Source organism: Motacilla alba, chromosome 8 (assembly GCF_015832195.1).
Source record: "Motacilla alba alba isolate MOTALB_02 chromosome 8, Motacilla_alba_V1.0_pri, whole genome shotgun sequence".
Taxonomy (NCBI): domain Eukaryota; kingdom Metazoa; phylum Chordata; class Aves; order Passeriformes; family Motacillidae; genus Motacilla; species Motacilla alba.
Genome location: NC_052023.1, coordinates 21,414,652 through 21,432,517, shown reverse-complemented (window position 1 = coordinate 21,432,517; position 17,866 = coordinate 21,414,652). Strand labels below are relative to the sequence as shown.

The following is a 17,866-nucleotide window of genomic DNA, read 5'->3' as shown; positions in this document are numbered from 1 at the left end:
TCCCTAGGGTCAGTGGTTTCTGAAGGGGATGGGGGGTGTGTGTGCACTTTCAGAATACTCAAATAAGAGAAACATGATGCAAAGTAAAGGCATTCCCTTGCAGCAGTGATGCAGACACAAAACACTAAACTAATGAAAGAACCATTGACATTTCATTCCAGAGCCATTAATGCTTCCCAAATGGTCCAGAATTAAGTGGAACTAAATTCAATAGTGAATCCCTCTTTATATGATGATACAAGGCATTAATAGAAATTACCTGTCTTGTGAAAAAGGAGCTAAACAGTATTTGAGGCATTTGGGTTACTCATAGCAGACTTTTCGCAATTGCCTGAAAAGGTTTTGCCTTTTGTACAGGTCATTATAATCTACCTGTAGAGCTTCATAATTTTCATATCTGTTTTACATGCAAGAACTTCCATGTCAAGCTGAAATGCTTGCCTCAAATATTCTGAATTCATTAAAATCAGAACAGCACTCAAGGGTGAAAAAGCCACTTGTCAAGCTCAGCCTGCTCATCAATCCACTTGCTGCTCTCCTGTGTGTCTGCTGGGCAAGGAAGTGTTCCAGTGTTTCCAGTGGCTTTGAAGGCTGTTGTGAGGCAGCAAAGTGCCAGCAATGTTAGAGAGACTGTGGAAGGCAGTAAACCACACAGTGCATTTCTGGAGTGAGTTTTCTAAGTAGTTTATGGTTTTAAAACTTGAACCTCCATCCACATTGCAATTTAAGCATTTGTAGCTATTCTGAACAAGGGAGAAATTAGGAGATGCTGGATTCTATTACAGTAGAGTTCTTTGATGCCCTTTTCAAACACTATCCAGATACTCCATCTGAAGCTTTCATTTAGAGTAAATACTACAAAGGATCAGCTATTTGAAAGAAATTAAAAGGATGGAACATTTTCTTGGCTGTTAGACATCTGAGAAATCCAGAAGTGGATGATGCCAGACTATCTGTCATATGTGTACTTCCTGTAGTCTTACTCTCCTGAATGAAATGTGGTTACCACAAGACATATTTGCAATTGAGAAGAAGAGATCAGCTAGATTTGGCTTTCCTAAATATGGTTTGTCTCTTAGAAAGTGTTTTACAGTGTCTGTTACAAATTTGAAGAAAAGGTTTTCTCATTAACAATTGTCAGGTTACATTTTCAGCACAGAGGAATTAAGGATATTGGGGTAAGTTTCAAGCCCCCATTTTAGAGTTTTAGGCAAGCACTTTCATCAACTGATTGGAATGACACCACAGGCACCCAATATACTTATGGTACCATTTACAAATGTGCTTCTATTTAATCAATCCCCAAAGTAAAAATAAAATTTAAAAAAAAATCAAAGTACATTTACATACCCAATTACAAAATATATGGTTTAGGAGCTTTTATAAATAGTAAATATGTAATTCCAGTCTTTAAAAATAAGACAAAAATTGCATTTCTTTAAAATTTAATAACAGTAAGGGAAACTTTTCTGATTTCTTTAGGTCAGTTTTAGATAATTTAGGTTGAAAAAAACTTCTGTAGGTGGTCCAATCCCCTTCTCAACACAGGTCTCATTACTATAGGTCACTTGTGCTGTGTCCAGTCCAGCTGAACCCTCCAAAGATGGAGATTCTGCAAGTTCTGCTGAGTGCTGATTGCTGCAATGCATTGGTAAGAGAGCAATCCACTGGCAAAAACTCTCTCCACTTTTCTGAACACAATAGGAAATGTTCCACTTTCTATCAGAGGAGGTTCTCACTGAACTTTCTGGGTTGCATATAATACCTTTCAGGAGTCAGGCAACAGAGCTTTGTAGCTGGGGGAATCTAACGGGTGTCTAGAGGTGCCTCCTCCGTTTAGACTTGCATGAGCCCACTGTGGAAGGGATTACTTAAGTAGCTCAGGATTCAAAAGTTAGCACAGTAAGTAAAATCTTTCCATTACTTTGTGATTTATGGCTGGTTTGTTCCCTTGTTTACAAAATTACTTAGTTTTTTTTCCAATTATATCTATTTTAGACTTAGTGGGGAGGTGACAAAAATCTGAGAAATGTCACCATCACCAGTATTTTAAAACACTCCCTTAAAAATGTGCAGTGATTTGACTTGTGTCTTTTAACAAATTCTGGAAGCTGTAACATCACTGCTAGAACTACTTCTCAGTGTGCAAATCCCCTGTGAGTTCACAGCCCCTGTGCAGAACTCTGCAGAACTGGGGAGCAGAGCTTCTGCCCCATCCCTTCTGACCTGTCCTGCCTCCTTCAGCTTCCATCCCTCGTCTGTGCAGAGCTCAGGCCAGGACAGCCAAGGGAGCACTTGTGAGTATTTTTGTGGCAAAGTGCTGCTTTCACAAACGTGCATCAAAGACACAGTTGATCCTTTTTATTTTGGTCCCAGTTACTTACAGAAGAGAGGTCTGGATCCAGACAAGTGCTGGGAGCCTCTTCTTCCACCTTCCTGGGATACCAGGGCAGCACCAGGTCAGATCTCCTGCCAGAAGGGAACATGGGGCATTTTGTTTAAGCTGGGAAGCTGATAGTGTTGAACCCATCTAGATGAGTAAACCAGCTGGCTGTCCTCTTGCCATCTCTGATGTAAGTCTGTATGGTATTGTGAAACGTTATTTATTTTAAGCTTGCAATATTTACCAAAGCAAACCAAAAGGGCTCTTTCTAACTTCCATAGCATTTTTTCTAGTGAGCTATTTGTTGGAAAGATATGTTCATGTATAATTAAATGTGGCTTGCTTAAACCTTTGCAGTTGGTAGCTTAATATATATTTTGTTGTGCTTTGAGTACAAAGGCTATATTATGCTTTTGTTGGCATCCTTGCTGGTTAGAATGCCAACTGCATAATTTTCTTCTCTGCTTTATGTCAGAATTCAACTGCCGAGGGCTCAACAGGTGGTGCTGGGATAAAGTTCTGGCAAATCAAATAGGTAATGTGGTTATTTCTTTTGTCAAATTATAATTGAAAACAGAGACGAGTAAAATGAAACTCACATTTTCCTAGTGCAAAAAAGAGACTAGAATTATACTCAAATCAGTTTCCATGACAAATACACATTACTACTGGAGCTTGGTCTGTAAATAAACATGCAACACCTTAGTTTTGATGTAGAATGATTTTTTTTTCTCTGTAAATTTGTGTTTAAACATCAGTGTTTAAACAACAACAGAAGACCAGAGTCCTCCATGAATCTTCTGTCTTGCTTGTACATATTTAGGAGAAAATATGCCAAAAGCTTCAGAAAAACTTTGAAAAGATTTAAATCTGAAAAGTCAGAGAATTTGAGACAATCTGTAATACATAACTCAAATGTTTAACATCAAGAGTTTCCTGCCATATTGTTTTCTAATCATTGCTATATCCATGCTCCCAGAAGAAAGTGATAAATACACTGGAAATTTCAGTGAATGTGCTGAATGAGGTGCTGCTCATTTTATGCTTGACTTGGATAATGTTTATTAATCCTAAAATCATAAAAATGGGATAAAACCTTCTATAACAAAAATGCAACCAATTATATATGCATATCTTGGTTTTCCAAAATTGCACATTAAAAGGCCCACGCACTTCCAGGACTATCCACTTTGCTATTGTGGCTGATCTTTTTTACACCAAGATGTTTTTATTTTCCTCTGAGGACCTATCCAAATCTAATATAAGTAATCTTATGTACAGTTCCAATGATTATCATGGTTTTATTTTGTTTTTCATTCCTCCTCATTTAAAGACATTTCTCCTAAACTATACATTTCTCCACTCAAAGTTTTTTTTCTTGTCAGCTCTGAACCCATTTTTCACTGGAGCAGCTTCCTGCAGTGGCCTCCAGTTCTTTAGGCTGTCACAAAATTCTTTATGTCCCTTTCAAGCTCTTATTTAACTCAAGGTGCTGCCTTTGTCTGGGACCAGGCGGTGCATGCTCTTCTTTCAGTAAGTCATTCCATAAGTGATCAGGAACTAAGCAGCATGGAAAAGGGGTATCCCATCAAACCAGAAACATTGGTATTTTCACCTTTTGCATACCATGGGGATCTGGTTTAGTCCTAGCAGAATGCACGCGTTTCTCTCCCAGGCTGTGGCTGTGCTGCTGAGTGCCAGGGCTGTGGTCAGGGGATGGGACACACCTCACAGAGCGTGGCCTGAGAAACCCCTGAATACGGCATCACAAATTGCTGGATGTGACAGATCACAGGGTAAGAAGCTGACAAATGGACACGTGGTGCTGTGAGGAATTCCCAGGTGGTTAAGGAGGAGTTTTGTGAGAAACAGCTGAATTACAGAGAAAGGTAGGGCTCTGTGTTGGGGTTGTTCTGGGATTTGGGATAGTGCAAGGCTAACAGTGCTGGGTAACTGTATCAGCTTACCCATACACAGCTGAGATCACCTTGAAATGGTATCAGTAATACAAAAATAAAAAATTCAACACCTACAGAAGTTGAAAATGGAAAAGAGAGTAACTGGATTCATAGAGAAATACTAAATCCATTACTCTTTTATCTGTTGCCTTTTGGCTAGTAATCAGTTTCATTTCTTCACACTTTTCAGTATGAAAATACCTAGGAACAAGAAGATATTTACTGATAATAAAGATCCCAGTTCAACATGACACTCTTCACAATCCCACACCTGGACTGACCCTGTTCCAACTTGCTTAATGCAGGAAAGCTGCACCCAGTTGTTTTAGGAATTAATCTGTAGCTTTGCTGTAAGGGACTGGCTCAGAAGGTAAAAATTTTATTATAGCCAAAGTATTATTAAGTTCTTTACCCCTTTAAAAATTCTTTTCCTGCGCTACTGCATTTCTAGGCTGACCTGAGACATGCCATGAGGACAGATCCCCAGTCTCCATGATTTTCATAAACGTTCAATACATAAGAAAAAGTGTTCTGGCTTTACTCTTTTTTTTTTTTTCTTTTAAATAACCATCTTGAATATTTATCTTATAGATCAGGTAGCTTTTTGGAAAGGAAACAGCAGAGAAGCAGATAATGTGCCCTTTTCATTGACAAAAGATTTATGTCTTGCCTGGAAAGACTTGATATTTCGAGGGCTCACAGCTGACATAGCCAAGCACGAGTAACACGTAGTCTAGTGTTTATCCAGGGGAACCAAGACTGCTGCTCCCACACTTCTTTTGTGTGAAATTAAATCAGCCACACTGAAATTGGCAAAGATTTAAAAACATGAGAAAAATTCTATCAAGGAGGGGAGAGAGAGGCTCAGGAGCATTTTGAATCAATGAATACTCTGCAGAAATAAGTAGGATGTGCATGAACACTTCTGGTGACCTTCTGTAGGAGCCATCTATGTGCTTGCTGACCACCCTTCCCCCACAGCTGTCACAAGCACTGCAGTTTGGCTTTAGCATTTGTATCACTGAATTCCGTGTTGAGCCACAAGGAGAAGGGAAAGAGAATGAAACGTTTTCTTAGGTGCCTCTTTGCCGTGGACTGTGTGTAGCTCAGGGTCACTGACTGCTCAGAGAAAAGGCTTATCTGCGTTTCAGCATAACTTTTTAGTCAATGTATTAAAAAAAAAAAACAAAAATAAATCACTACAGGGTTTTTTAAGCAGGGGTTGAGAAAGGTAGACTAAAATAGTAAAATTCTGCTTTTCCCAGGAGATCATTAATTTTCTCCAAGGATAATATGACAGTTTCCACCAGCTTTGCCACAGCTCAAATGTAGCAGAAGGAATAAATGTCTTTTAGAGTGTGGTGCTTGTACTGTGATGAGCTTTCACGGGAGGCCGGAAGAAGGGCAAGGGATTGGGTGTACCCAATTCATTTCCTGAAGTGAGCAGGTAAACCTGTGGGTTTTCCCATAGTCCAGACAGGTCAACCCATAGAAGTGCTGCTGATGGCAGGATAAATTGAGTATTGGAAAGCGCAGGCAGAATTTGCCCCAGAGGAAATTAACCATGAATTGGCTTAAAGAACCACCTTCTATCTAATATAAATAATGCTAATATCTTCAGAAGTATTACTGTTATCCTGCAACTGAGAAAATAAAAAAATTGAATAGTCAGGAAATTCATTTTCTTACGTGCTGGAAAGCCTAGAGGTTAATGCACATGACATGATGGCCACAGACCTGGGGCCCCTTTCTTCTTTAGACAGTATTCTGCATTGCACCAAGCAAGTCACCATGTTTCTTTTTCAATAATTTCATCCATAAAATGAGAATGAACCTACATGACTCCTATTCCAGTGAGAATGGTAGAGCTCATCTGACTTGGTTATGAAATGAGACTGCTCAGATAGAAATAAGCTTCTGAAATTCAAATTATTCATATTACTCCATGCTGTTCCATTACAGAAAAATGGCAAATTCTTCTGTGGTACATAGGAAAAGAGAAACAGCAAGTTTTTCTGGTTTTTCTTTTACATTATTACAAATTTGAATAGGATCTGCATTTTGCCCTTTCACATACAGCATTCGATTAACTGTCATGTAATATCTGTTTTATATTGATCTCTTAGAAAGAGTCTATATTATGTTTAACTTTTTGAAAAGAACAAAAAAGGTTTTTTTCTGTGTAGCTGTTTGCTATTGTTTTCTGTGAGAGCACATAATGAAACAGATATTTGGAGAAATATGGGAGCAGGGGCTTAGTATGTGTATGTGTGCATGAAGTGTTTCAACCTGCAACCAGATTTCAACTTTTTCTTGAGTTTGCATACAAAAAATGTAAATATTTAGACTGTAAATAACATCTATTTGATTAAAAAATAGGAGGGAAAAAAATCCTCCAGAACAGGAGTGTGGTAGGCATTATTTCTTCTGTCTCCCAGCACTCTTACAGCCCATAAATAAATACTTAGAGTTATATTTTCATCTCAGTTCGATGTAACAGATTTTAGCGACTCAAATCCCTTTTTCCATTAGTGTGAGTTAAGCTGCTCAGGCTTTGTCCATGGATGTTGCCCTACTTTTGTCACTGTCTCTGTGAGCCTTCAGTTCAGTTCCCCTGCTCTGGACTGCCAGGTAGGTGAATCTCACAGGGCTCTGGCTGGCTGGAGCATCACTCCCAGGCTAAAGCAACACCTGCTGTGCCTCTCCAACCTGTGGCACATTTAGCACTTCCTTTTCCCCTCCAGGTCAGGACAGCTTCTGGGATCACAGCCCTGGCAAGGGCTGCTGAGAGCAGCCAGCCCAGGCCAGCAGTGCACCATTGCTGGAGCTGGGAGGGCTCCCAGCACATCTGCCCCTGTTACTGAGGTCCAGAGATTAGCAGGGGAAGAGGCTGGGAACCACTCTGGGCTTAGAGCTGTGTGCATTCTGGCAGCCCAGCCCTACACAGAGCTTCCCCTTTTCTTCTTGTTGTTCTTGGGTACGTGCACAGGGCATGATGCCTTTTGAATACCTCTTCACTTTTCCCTTTCAACCATCCTCTCTATTGTCCTTTCAATTATTTCATCTTGATTTCTTTTTACTACAAGTAGTATAAGGACAGAGGACTTGATCCTTATCTAATCATTATGCATCCTAAAATGGCAATGCTTACCCTGAAGTGTCTGGTTTCCAGTGACAGTCACAGTGACAGGCATTGCCTTGTACCACATGCCTAAATTTCAAAACGTTGCAAGAGAAGGGCTTGATACCTTACTGAAATCTATTTCAGCCTTTTTTATGCTTTTATTATGATTAATGGATGAAACACAACCATTTGTAGTGCATTTATTATCACAAACAATATTGAAAGTAATTTGACCCCTACAGTACTTTCTTTTTTTAATAATACTATAGAGTGGCAAAAAGGCTATGAAATCCTGTGCAGAGATCTTTATCTTAGTTGAACTGGTTGAAATACAGACAATGGAAATTCTCTGGGTTGACACTGGTATAATAGGAAGCAGCATATGACCTGCTTTTCTGAGCAATGTGCTGTCACCACAAACTACATCCCCATACATACCCAACATATAAAAAGTTTATTTGTCAGCCTCCTCCTGTGAGCTCTTTATTTATGGCTACTTTATCATCTGAAATAAGCCATGTTTTTCATTATTAGAAACATAACACTCTGGCAAAATCTGAAGTTGTATAGGAGAATGGGAACGCTTTTATTATGAAGTCATTTTGCTGTAAGCACTGAAGAAATCAGATAATGTCACACTGTGTTACTCAACTACCAGGTCAAGTGTGATAGAAAAGCATGGAGTTCAGAAAACCTCTCCTGGCATGGTGTGGTTCACCAAGAGACTAAATTACTATTTCTCCCAGGACATGAAAAAGTTGGGAACTCAAGGTAATATTTTTGTCTGCGGCATCTTCAGCCAGAGACTGAGCACTTGAGCACAGCCCTTCCCTGGCTGTGGGCTGTCCCTTGGAGGGTTCTCTCACAGCTGCCAGCAGAGAGGACAGCATTGTGTGCCATTTACTACAGTGTGTACCAACCATTTAGCTCTGCAGAGATGCTCCAAGAGCTCCCCTGAGTCAGAGCTGAGGTAAGACACTGACTGACGTACCAGAGTGCCAGTACCTCTTACTGGTCACATACATTCAGCAGAGCTAAGCCACCAGCTTTCTAAGTGTAAGGAAAAGAATTATGTCCTGACATTGTCATTCTCAAATTCAAATCCTCACAGGTGGATAAAGTAAAAAAATATCAGGCTTGGCAGCAATTTACCTTAAAATGGCAAAGTTAAGTAAAAAAAAAAAAGCACAGCTAGCACAATCCATGTGGAGTCTGCTTAATGGCACAATAAAGGTACAGTTTAAATGTGTACCATTAAATAGTCTCTTCAAATATCAAATGTAGTTACCATGTCTAAAGAGCAGAGAACACAGTCATCAGGAGAAAAAAGCCATGCTTTAAAAAGTAAGTCCTGTTCTCTGGAGAAAAGTAGATATGAGAGTTGACTTGGAGAAGTTAACTGAAACCACTGTAAATAGACCCACAACAGTTTGAAGAGTGACTTGCTAAACATACAAACCTAGTAATTGCATTCACTTACCTCATCCTAGAAGGTAATTGGTAAACTGATGGTGCCAACACATGACAGAGGTACAAAAGGAGCAGTTCTGGAGAGAAAGCCATGGCAGGAAACCTGAATATGTTATTTGCATCAATAATCAGTAAGGGAGGACAGCGAGGTTCCTATATGAGACCAAAAGTATCTCCAGGACTGCATCAGATCAAAGTGTCCAAAAACTATTAGACTTGGAACAGAGGGGATTCCCTCAAATACGAAATACCCAGTAATAGCTCAGTATAATCAATTATTTTCACTGACCTTACTACCACAGGCAAGGAAAAAGAAGATGAAATTATGTGAGAAAGGCTTAGAGGTGACCCTGCAGCCTTGGGACCGGTAAACCAGAAGTGCTGCAGCAAAAAAAAAAAAGGTAGAAATTATAAAAAGATTCAAGTTAATGTGGGGAAAAATATGGCACTCAGAGAGGGGTTGACCTGACTGTTGTAGAAGAAATCACACCCCCAAACCTGCTGGAGCCCCATGGAGGGATCAGCATGCTCATTTTTATGAGGAAACCCCAGCAGCCCAGTTCACTGTGCCCCATCCAAGGCACAACTGTGTCCTGCCTGCCTTAGACAGGTGTTAGAGCCATCAAAACCTACTGCACCTATTATTAATATTACAGAACTTTGCTTTCCTTTTTGGAGGGTACAGAATTCTCTGTACTTCTGATTCTTTTGAAAGCTGCAAGCCAAACCTCAGATGTATCAATTAGACTGTGAAAATATACTGCTGGAGTTGCCTATGGATCCTAATGTAATAAAAAATTGCTTGCATGCTGTAGAGAGACATAACAGAATGTTACTGCCATTGTTCATCCTGTGGAATTTGGTCTGAGAGTCTGAGCTTGTTAATCAGCAGTTCGTCCTGCTTGTGCGTGAAGCGCTCGGTGCCAAGAGTGAATTTCCTCTCTGTGCTTTTGCGCTGGAAGCTTTGCCAAAGGTCTTTTGTTCCCGATGTCAGTCAGCTGTGCTCTGGCCTTAATTGTGCCAGTAACTCATGTCTGGAGATTATTCATTCTGCTCTGGTGCAACGAGCGGCGTGTCAGCCTGGAGCTGGTGGAGACACTGGGTCTTGTGTACACCCAGCTCAGCTCTGGGGACACCAACGTGATTCTGAACCTTTTTTCAAGTGCCCTGCAGCCCTGAACAAGGGGATTTTGAAGGTGTGCTAAGACTGTAAAAATGCTAATTTCTGGATACAAAGTACCAGGTATACAACCACTCTGAGTGCTCCTGCTGTGCAAGATATGATCTCATTATGAGATTTGTTCAGAGAGGTTTGTTTGAGATCATTACCAAGAAACTATAAAATTACTGTCAGGGAAATTATTTTGAGTAATATCTACTACAAAACAGTAGTTATGGCAAAACTAATGCCAACTTCTAACACAAGTATTTTTTCTTGGTGTGTCTGGGGTTGTTAGATTATAGTTGTACATAACTTTGCAAAACCAATTTCATATCATGGGCTAATTATTTTAAAGAAAAGATCAGCTGAAAGTTATCAGATATTCTTGGCCTGATTGACTATCTTGGTTTACCCCCTTTCTCAGGAAAAAAATAGAAAAAGCATGAAAGAAAACTCAGTTAAGGCAAAATTCCCAGAATTTAGGAGAAAAAAATTAAACCATAAAATCACAGAATGGTCTGTGTTGGAAAGGGATGTGTCCCTAAAGGGACATATTCAATTTTATCAGGCTGCTCAGAGTCCTGTCCATCCTGGCCTTGAATGGATCCTGATCTCCAAGTATGTGTTTGAAATACTGCTCACCCTTCCCATGTTTGCCCAGCTCAATGCAAAGTCCTGCAAATGAAAAAAATAAATAGAGACCCCCAAAAAAATAGGCACAAGCTAATGCCTTCATCTCCTGAAGGATTTTGATGTTCTGTCCTAATAAATGTTTAAAAAGCAAAGATAAGGTTGTTTTCATTAGCTGTTGAAAGTTTGGATGAAAACATTGTGGTACTTCATTTTTTCCTGAGTTTTCTTTCCCTTTTCCTTTTTTTTTTTCTGTTTTGTTTTTTTTTTCCCCACAAAGCTACTTCTGAAATAGTCTTTTGTTGGCATACACACTGTTCCAACTTTTATCCTTGATAAAAACTACAATAACTAAGGGGCAAACCTTACAAAGTAGCTCATGAGTAAATGGAATTTAATGGGGTCAATTATCCCCACATGCTTGTGTGCAGGTTTCATTAATATTAATAAGTCATAGACACTCTACTGAGCTGAAGAATAGGCTGTCACTGGCCTCCGCACGCTGTTTTGTGTGTGCTGATTTAGGATTATTCAAGAGAACACATTCATTTCCAAATGTCTAACATGTCAATGGCAGAAAACCCCACATTTGGCCATTATACCTGCGAGATAGAGAAAGATTGAAAAAATAGGTGAAACGACTGAAACAGCACAGATTCTGTTTGTGCTTTTTCCATAATGCAGAATCACATTACATGCATGTCTCACCATAAATATTTAATGAAGTGGAAATGAATATGTAGCAGGCTGGGTTCTTCCCTCTAAGGGTTAAGTTCCATTTCTGCAAATTGGTTTGTGCCCTATTTCTGTTCCTGTGTCTCTGTGCATCTAGACATTTTCTTGGCATCTCTAACTCTTCTGAGGTTTCAGGAGATCTTTGGAGATTTGCTAGTAATTGACCTGTTTGGATTGCCCATGACTGGCATTTGCTAAAAGATAATACAGTCCTGCATTTTGTTGTTAAGTGCTGGTTGTGTTATTAACTTGTGGCCAAACCAGAAGAAAGGCTCAGGAGACATCATTTCCCTCAGACAACTTCATTTGGTTCTTACCGTAATCTCCATTAAAATGAAGCACTTTGGTCTCAGCTGAGGGGCGTCACATATTCCTTAACTTGTCAGCTGTGTTTGGCCAGTAATGAATACACCCACTTTGCTTTGGTTTTTTTAAGATATTACTGTACACTAAGGATAAACAATCAACATCACATCAAAGTCAGATGATTTAACCTTCTGCCACTTCTCTAACCACTAAAGAGTTCCTGCCAGGGCTAGCTGGGTATTAGAACATGTGTAAATGTTTTCTGAGAAAACAGAATTATCAAGTGGAGGAAACCTGATGTTTTCTCCTTAGAAAACAGGAATAATTAATAAGATTAGATCTACCATACCCCAAAAGAGTCTGAATGAACCCTATTTGTTTTATTTTTACTCTGTAACAGGAAGAAATCTTACCCTCAGTTACAATAGCATAGTTCTGGAGGAGCCTCCTTCAAGTTTAGTTCTGCCGTAGTTGAAACTGGTACTGTCTCAGTGTAATACATCTGCTTTCAGCAAAGTTCTTCATCTCTAGCACCATCTTTAATAGGCAAGAAGAAAATGAAAAATAGAGTCTGGAAACCATGAATTAACACTAGCCAGATAAGCATAGGGAATCCTACTTTGTGTAACACAAGAATTAAATACTGCTGATCTTTGCAAGTAGCAATGACAACTCAAATACAATGCCTTGGGGCCTGCAATAACCTGGAGGCTAATTAACTGCAGAAAGGGCTTTTTATATTACACTTTGTATTAAATAAATTCAGCACAAATCCATAGAGACCAATAAGCATTTTTAGGCAGTCTAGCTAAATTTTACCCCAAAAGTAATCAAGCTACATAGAATTCTGGCTTGTGACTTGTCTGATTAATGTATTGTCCTCCAATAATTCAGGTGCTTAAGATGAAAATAAGAGCAAATAAGAGATGGAGATAGAGGAAATCTTCTCTCAGTATGATGTTCATGATTTTTTTTTTATCTATCTCTTTAAACATAGTACTAAATAGAGACATATAGAAAATTTACTTCAGGGTTTTTAAACACCGTCCTAAAATGTATCATCATTTTAAAACCAGATGCTGATGTGATCAAGTGAGTAAAAAAGGGAAAGAGAGAAGGCACAGCTTAATTTCAAGGCTCATCCAAGTTCCCCAAGTTCTCACTGTGTCCCAGTGGCCCCCACAGAAAGATTCCAGCAGGATACAAGCACAGTGCTGCAAGGCCAAGGGCTGGGCACAGCAGAGTTATCTGCAGGGAACATCTGGGGGGAAAATGAAGTCCTGCTTTTTTCATAAAACATCTGATCACAGTCAACAACCGGGGCGCCTCCAATTTGTGTGCAGTAAATATGGCATCAACTAAGCCACTTAAAAATGCACACCAGGAGTAAGTGATTTCTATTTGGGTCTCAAGGAAATAGTCCACTTCTCTTTGTAGATGTCTTTGTCTTGTTCTCATCCTCCCACACACACACTGAAGACTAGAAGCAGAAACAAGGCAGAAACCATATCTAATTTCCATACTTGGCTTAAAAATAAGACATTGCTAATTTTTTATTTCCAAGCTAACAGGTATATGAATCAGAACTGGTGAGCTAAGTTTTAAGTTATTATAAGTGAACTAGGCATTATTTTTGAACATTTCTCATGCATTTGTAATACACTGAACACAGCAAGAAGTGGAAACAAGTAAAATCTGGCTTGAATCCTTTTAGAACCTTCAGGTTAAAGAAGTTTCCCAGTACTTCTCTCTATTAAAACAGTGAAATTCCTTGAAAGAAAATGTCTCCTTCCAGAGGAGGTGTCAGGTATGTTCACTCCTATCTGCTGCAGTCTCTGTCTTGAGAGATCTGAAATATCAATAGGAGCACTCAAGCACACCAGCATAATCTTTGCAAGACAGAGCAGGATAAAGTGAATAGAAAACCATATTATCTGATGTCCTTATCCCAAATTTGAAAGAAAAGGAGTAGACACTGGTGGAGTTCACAAAATTATAAAATTAAGTAAGCTTGTCCTTCATATAGAATCTTTCACAGAGACACTGGCACTCCCTTTTGGAAAAATGAAACTTAGCCACCAATACAAGTTCACATTTAGGACCTTCATAGAATAACTGCAGAAATTGATGCTGGGAGTAGTTCAGAGAACCCTTATGTCTCCTCCAGTTACAACCCCACTAATAAACAACTCGTCAGCCTGCATCAGGAGGGCTTTACCCACGAATTAACACATGAGCTGTTTGCCATCAGCCAGCCTCAGCTGCTCACAAATGAAGGCAGGCTGCTTTCACCCTTCTTCTCCTAGGATTTCTGAGTTGTTATGGCTTATGCAAAGTTGTCACGTTTGAATTGCCATACAATACCAGAAAGGTAACAAGGATTTATACCTAGCTCCCCTTTTTAACCATTGGTGCTTGGTGTTTTTATAAGATTTGTAGAAGTTTCTCAGAGTCAGGGTTAAGATAAATGCACTGGTCCCTGGAATTCCTGTGTAATGCACTGTTTGCACTGTTGCTCTGTCTTGACAGAGAGGTCATCATGGCATCTCCCTGCTGACAGCATCCTACATGTCACCTCTGGCAAGGTTTTGGCTGAGGCTGCTGGACAAAAACCAACTGATAAAACCCTGAGTCCAAAGTTTGGTTGGTTTTTGGTTTTTTTAAAGATCTGAATCTCATTCATAAATTTATGGCTTAAAAAAATAAATAAAATAAAAAAGGAGGAGAGTTTCTCCTGTAGTCAAGAACCTTCCTTAACGAGATCCAGACAGATTTACATTTTCTAATAGCACAAGACTTTGGGTTTTTTCCATTTAAATCATCAACTCCTGCATAAATTACATTTGTAAGACCCATTGGCTCCAATCAAAGGGTATTTAAGAGTCTGTCTGGCTGAGTTATGAAAGGACCAGGTAAGAGGAAGTGGAAAAAAGGCAAGCTATAGGATATCCATTAGTAAGATGACTAATATTACTACAGACCTGATTTCCCATTTCTTTGGTTTCTTTCATGGAGATTTAAAGATAATTGTAGCAAGCATTTGGAAAAAAAAACCAAAAAACTAAAAGAGAGAGAAATCCTGCAAAGAGAAGTCATATTTACAAATGCTCAATATTTCTTCTGGCTTGTTGTAAATTATTTATGAGGTGCTTTTCAATATTAAAGGTCTTCATTAGTTCATTGGACACATGGTCAAGATTAGTAATGAACTAATTGTCATAGAAAAGAATTTATGGCTTACAGTCACCAAAAAATCAGTAGTTTGGCTTCTGTGGGTAAAAATGAGGTAATGTAACAAAGTCCTGACTATGAGGAAATAGTTTTTTAAATCGCAGACAAATAAGATTAATGCTACATCCCATACTGTGCTGAAAAGTATATCTTGCATGGTTAAAAAAATATATTTTAAAACCATCTAATTTCCTTGGGTTTTCCTATGTTTTACCTTTTTTTTTACATAAATGTTTCCTGTTCCAATAATATAACTTTTTCCTTGTCACATAGCTTTCATTTTCCTCAGCTTCAGTAATGAAAATAAATGAGTTAATTTCTCTTTCCTAAAAGCCAACTTCTCATTCAGATTTCCACTCAGCTAGCAGTAACACTAAACTCAGGGCTGGAAATTAGGACATTGAGGACAATATTGTATAGGTTTTTCTTCTAATTGATGGAAATATTTCTAGTGCTTTTTTGTTTCTCAAAATCTTGGTAAATTTTGTCCTTGAATTGATCTGGCAAACTGGTTCAAAATGAACTTGTAGGAAAACAGGAGCTCTTTCAGGACAATGTTTCATTTCAATACATTTTCACATTGTTTTGCTGGTTTGGACAAATAATCATCATTTAAGGCAGTTAATGACAGATCTGTAGGCAAGGCAGATGGATCTGAGTAAAGCAAGAACTCCCCTCACTGGTTGCTCTACCTTTCCTTCAGCTTTTGAAAAACTTTTACAATAAGTTTCAGCCCAAAGTCCAAATCCAAAGCAAATACTAAAAGGCCTAATTAATCACTTTGGGTTTTTTTTAAAATGTATGTTCTGTTTTAAGCTGGTTGTTTTCCATCTGGTCACAAACAACAGGGCTTTTTTCAAGTTGTGAATATTGGGAAATGTGAAGAAATTAAAACTGTTATCCAATTTGAATTTTTCATCTTTTCTATCTGTAACTCCAGGCCCAGAAGGTCGAGGGCCCTAGCTTTTTTCTGTGATTCACCCACTTTGGACATCAGACAGCACCTAAGTCAAGAGGTTCGGACAGAAAATACTAATGGGATAAGCTGTTATATAAATGAGACTTCACAGTGACATATTGGAGAATCGTATGTTGTAAACTGGAAAGAGTAGGAGGGGATTCAGCACATGGCAGAAAAATGCATGCTTATGTGAAGAGAAACTCCAAGGCTTTTCAAGTTAGTTTTGCTTTATCTGTACATGCCAAGAAACACCAGGCCAGGCAATCTACACTTACTAATTTTCACCCTATTAAAGAAAAGAGAAGGAAAGGAAAAAGGGCTGTACAGTTTTCTCTGGCAGCCTATAGCACTGTAGGAAACATTTTAATACAGATGTAAGATGCTATTCATGAATAACTATTTCAATTTTAACAGAAGGAGCTCCTTTGGTAACCTCCTGCTAGAGCTTTCCTGTTTCCTCTCCGACACGAAGCAGTCGTGCTGTGCCACAGCTGGGCTGCACCCAGGGTGACACTGGCTCTCAAACACACTCTTCTTCTGCTCCTTTCCTGCTTGCTTGCAGAGCAGTTCTGCCTAATGTCACCAGGTTTTTGTAATCAGAGCCATCTTTTTTTGGTTGCTTAAAGGAGAATTTCATCCCCAAAGCCCCACGCTGATGTCCTCCGTACCTCCACAGCTGTCATGCCACCAGCTCCACTTCAGGGCAGTGACTGCTGATGCAACAAGAAGGCAATTCCTGCACCCCCACAGAGTGACCAGGAAAATCAGAAAAGCCTCATGACTATTCTACCTTATGGCAAATTCAGAGACTCTGACCCTCTCTCATGTTCACAAGACCTAACTACTTCCCCATAACTGTCACAACCTCTTTACCATTTGGAGAAAATTAAACTAAATGCAACATGCCAACATCAACTACTCAAAAGATAACTTTTAATTTAATTACTGTAGACACAGAAAAAGGAGTTCTTTAAGGAAGTCTGTCAACTAAGAGCTATATATAACTCTTGAGGAATTCCTTAGTGATTTTCCTAAACAGATTTCCTTTAAAATACACTTGTTTGCTGCACAGGGTGGAACTATTGTAAAATCGAAGAGTTATTTTTCAAAAGTCTGATCTGACATGTGATGATAACAGAGCAGATAGTAAATACACATCCCTTAGTTTATCATATTGATCTGAGAAACACGACTGGGCCAATTTTTGTATCTACTGAGAAAAAGGCCAGGATGAAGTGTTAACTGCTGGAGTTAAAGCTCTTTCGATAATTTCAGTAAGCATTTTTCCAGATCCAAAGCCTTTCTATTAAGCTCATTGCTCTTTCATTCAGGGCTGTGATATCCATTGAAGCCAAAGAACAGCAAAGCTTGTCTGATCTGTTCGAGACTCTGGTTTCAGTTAAATAACCCAGTGGACCCTTCTCTGACTTAGCATTGCAGGATATGTGCCAGCAGAGAGGGGACTACTCAGCTAAGAGTTATCTGAGAGTGCTCCAGAACAAGGAACCCAACAGACCATGCAAGCTGCATGCAGCCCTACTTTTGAGCTATTACAAAGTACAGCAACTTTCCAATCTTTCATTTCTTTCCAGACTTGGATCAATTTATTTCTTCTTAGATTTAAATTCCCATTATTTATTTCTGAGTTTCTATATTAAAAAGAAAAAAATACCTGATTTAGTGCTTGATTTTTTAAATACTGGCATTACTTCTGTTGAATGACAACTCCAATCTGCACTTTTGTGAGCATTAGCAGAGGATGTGGGAAGAGACTTCATTCAGAGAAACAAATTCAGAGCTGATAGTGTAACATAAACTGAGGAAAAGGACTCACACAGACTCTGTGTTAAGGTAAACCATAAAAAGAAGGAGCAGAAGAGGAAAAGTAGTTAAGTGAATGGTATGT

The 17,866-nt window shown here is 39.0% G+C and overlaps 2 long non-coding RNA genes across 2 annotated transcripts in view; one reads left to right on the top strand and one right to left on the bottom strand.

Annotated features, from left to right (window-relative positions):
* Positions 1-4,913, top strand: part of LOC119703635 — a 105,950-nt gene extending 101,037 nt beyond the window's left edge. Inside the window, exons 7-8 of the long non-coding RNA XR_005257675.1 lie at positions 1,564-1,651; positions 2,859-4,913. This is a non-coding gene — a long non-coding RNA (uncharacterized LOC119703635). The remainder of the gene's footprint in view (positions 1-1,563; positions 1,652-2,858) is intronic.
* LOC119703637 overlaps positions 1-17,866 on the bottom strand; it is a 122,408-nt gene that overhangs the window by 12,400 nt on the left and 92,142 nt on the right. The window contains exon 6 of the long non-coding RNA XR_005257677.1: positions 2,385-2,469. This is a non-coding gene — a long non-coding RNA (uncharacterized LOC119703637). The remainder of the gene's footprint in view (positions 1-2,384; positions 2,470-17,866) is intronic.